Here is a 3,636-nt window from a genome sequence, read left to right as displayed (position 1 = left end):
AATCTTTTACCATTTTTTTTTTTACATTGTTTTCGTGAAGCCTATTCCTATCAATACTCTTTCCGTCTTCTACTTTTAACAATTTCTTGGACATTTCAAAACATAAAAATGACTTAGATATTTTCAAAAGCTTTTATGTAACCTTCAACGTATGTAAATATTATGTATGTATGTATGTATTTAGGGTGGAAACTTGCAACTCAAGTTTTGAAGCATATATCTTTACCGATTGATATATTTAGAGGTTCGCTTTTAGGTTTTAAATGTAACATTAATCAATAAATGAATCAATGAATTGAATTTGTTTTATTTATGAATTATTTGCTTTGTATTATGTATTTTTCTTTCTGACGGTAGCGAAACGGCCAAGCCACATATTTTGACTAAGGTGTAGAGTTTGTGAACTTAGGACTTGTAGAGTTAGGGCGTGTAGAGTTAGCAGCTTGGCTCTACATGAGATCTGATAACTTTTTGATAGTGCGAGCCATATGATCTCGTCTTGACAACGTTTTACATGAAAATGTTTTTGGTGGGATTTCACTTCTTTTTGTAAGTTGCTTATGACAATATTATAGCTGCATTTTACCTCCGACACATTTTATACCGTAAATATTATCCAATCGTCACCATATTCGGCTTAAGCACGCTGTTTTTGATTTTATGTTGAACTGATATGCAAACGGTAACCTCCGCCAAAACTTAAATACCAAAATTGCAAAATGTAAATTTTCGACATAAACTAATAACCGATTTTTATTTTTCATGTATTTTTTTATTATTATTTATAAACAAGGAGTAACAAGGAGTCCCTATGTCAATTTTCAGACCTCTAGCATCAAAATTTGCGGAAGTCTCATACAAACTTCCACCGCATAGTTTAAGGGGTTGGGGGGTAAAAGTTCCAAGTTTTATAATTTTTTTGTTGTTTGTGTACTAAAACTAGCTTACATACCAAATTTTAGCTTTCTGGGACTTCAGAAAGTACTCTAAGAATTTTGATGATCATCAGTGAGTGACGAAATCGGGGTTTTTTAGATCTCAATAAAATCTAAAATATAAGAGCTATGCAATTGAAACTTTATACGTTTAATAAGTCCACCATTGACATCATATCCCCAGAATTTTGTTTATCTGGTATAATCCAAACCCAAGTTATGAGGGTTCAAAAAAACGACGAAGCGCTTCGAGAAAAGATAGGTAGTGCTTTTCGTTTTTTTTTTTCGCCTCGTCTTGGCGGACGCACTACCGTGCCCCGAGATTTTGATCTAAATCCTGATTAAGCTGGTGATTGTATTATCCTTTTACCTTAAGTCAGTACCTATGAGTATTTGATTTCTTGAATAGGTCTCATGATGCGAAGAATAGTGCAGTTGAAACGTTTCCTATTAAACTTTTTGATATTTAATGAAGCAATATAAAATAATTAGTAATTGTGTTTGTTTGCAAACGAAAAATAACGATTTCAATTACATCGACCAGTAAGACATACGTAAGTTGACAACACAGCAGTCAATTAAATTTAATATATTATATCGCTATATTATGTTGTAAAGGAAGTTATTATATCTACCGACGACACGTTAATTTTAAGATGCGAGATTATAACAATATTAATAAGCTTTATATTAGGGCTTAAATTATTTTACGCTCTACGAGTATATACTCTGCGAGAATACGGGCCTGCAGTAATGGTACGATGCGTGGACAGCGGAATCGGTGCTCATACCTGGGTTGCGAGAATTAGTTGTACCAGTAACTTTTATTTTGTAAATATTTAACCAAACAATAATCATATTTTCATTTGTTTTATCGGATGCTATTAAACCTATCTGACCTATAACGGTATCGAACAGATGAATTATGTTAGAAAGTTTATTCACTTTTCAACAAATTTTACTTTATTTTTCATTTACATTTTATTTTTTATTTATTGTAATTTGTCTGCAAAAGAAACTGTTTCGCGTGAAATAATCAAAGATTTAAATATTAACCTCTGGATTGAAAGAGATATAAATAGTCCATCTCAATATAAATAACATTAACCAATATTTACTGTCGCATTAAATTACTATACAAGTCTTAACAAATTACATTACAATTACCTGCGTTCAGCTAAAGAAGTTCTTTCTAATGAATTTTAGAAACTCCGGTAAAATAAAAGTAACAATAGTACATTTAAATAATGAGTTGTGAATAAAAAATACTTGAAAGTTATGTCGAATACTTATAGACTAAGAGATATTTTTTTTTTTTTGAATATTCCGCAAAGCTAATAACAATAGGTTTAGCTATCTTCAATGTTTTATTAGGGTCGTTTAACTAACGACAAAAAATTTGTTATGTTATATACTGTTAACAGAATTAAAACATTTTTTTTTTAATTTTGAAAGAGACGCAGTGTCCGTGCCGTATTGTTCTAAATCTTTTCTAACCTGATCCACGACTTTGATTATCTCTGAAAAATGACGTCAGACTTTTGCAAGCTTTCGCTCACAATATTAATCTTTTGTTATATGTTGTACCATAAAACCATTGAACATATAAATTTAAAAGACTTTAGACGTTAACGAACGTGCTATGTTTATTGTGTCGCTGTCATACAAATTTATTTTTACGTATTTTCAAGTTCTCATAATCATTAGAATGTTCAATATCTTCCAATTCAAAGATCTCATTACTTAATTATCTTGTCGTTAATTTCCTATCTGCGATGTTTCTTAAAGTCATTAGTAAATCACTACTTGTTAAAAATAATGCCGCTTAATTTAACTTTAGTAATGAAATTAAAAACAGTAATTTGTTGATTGTTCTGTTAAAGTGTATTAACTAACAAAATGTTTTAAAGGATGCTATTAAACCTATCTGACGTATAACGGTATTAAACAGATGAGTTATGATAGAAAATATTCTTTTTTTAACAAATTCTACTTTATGTTTCAGATATTTTTGCTGCCTACTGCGAATATAATTTTTTATTAATTAAGGTGAAATAAGACCTAATGGCCGATTTTACCTCTTATTGTTAAAGTTTATTCGTAATTTGTGTGCAGAATAAACTTTATCTATAACTCTGAAGGTAAATTGACAATGAGGGTAACAGCTTTATTACGTAAGGTGGGTTCAAACTTCAAATTAACGTCTTCTTTACAGGCGCTACGTCACACACTATGTAGGCGCTTAATGTGTCATGGCCGACTACATTATTTCGAGCTATTTATTGTAATAAATACAATTGTAATCCTGTACTTTTTTATAAGAAAAAAATACACAAAATATTTGAGTTTAATAAATAATAAGTCACATTATTTTAGTAATTTTTTTATTGTCATCAACGTCAATGAATCACTTTAGTAATTTAAACAATTTTGAACACAAATATCGTATCGCAAAAACTTATGGATACAATTAAATAATAAAACATCATTTTTATAATGAATCGTTAAAAAAATTAACACTTTTTACAAATTTAAGAGATTAATTCAGGGCGATATTCGTTCAAGTTAATAAAATCATTGAAGTGGTACTTCACAAAATGATGGAACACCAGACAGTTGTAGGGAAATTTTTTCTTACAGACGTGACACTCGGGTGTTGCCCTCACTCTGTAAATTAAGAAATTTAAATTGTATTATGAAA

The 3,636-nt window shown here is 29.8% G+C and overlaps 1 long non-coding RNA gene across 1 annotated transcript; it reads left to right on the top strand.

Annotated features, from left to right (window-relative positions):
- The first annotated feature begins 2,843 nt into the window (after positions 1-2,843).
- On the top strand, positions 2,844-3,243 carry LOC123666001. The gene is made up of 2 exons (XR_006745145.1): positions 2,844-3,076; positions 3,151-3,243. It is a non-coding gene; the product is annotated as an uncharacterized LOC123666001 (long non-coding RNA).
- Positions 3,244-3,636: the final 393 nt, after the last annotated feature.

The sequence above is a fragment of the Melitaea cinxia genome, chromosome 25 (genome assembly GCF_905220565.1).
Source record: "Melitaea cinxia chromosome 25, ilMelCinx1.1, whole genome shotgun sequence".
Taxonomy (NCBI): domain Eukaryota; kingdom Metazoa; phylum Arthropoda; class Insecta; order Lepidoptera; family Nymphalidae; genus Melitaea; species Melitaea cinxia.
Note: the sequence above shows the minus strand (reverse complement) of the source record. Positions and strands in the feature narration are given on the sequence as shown.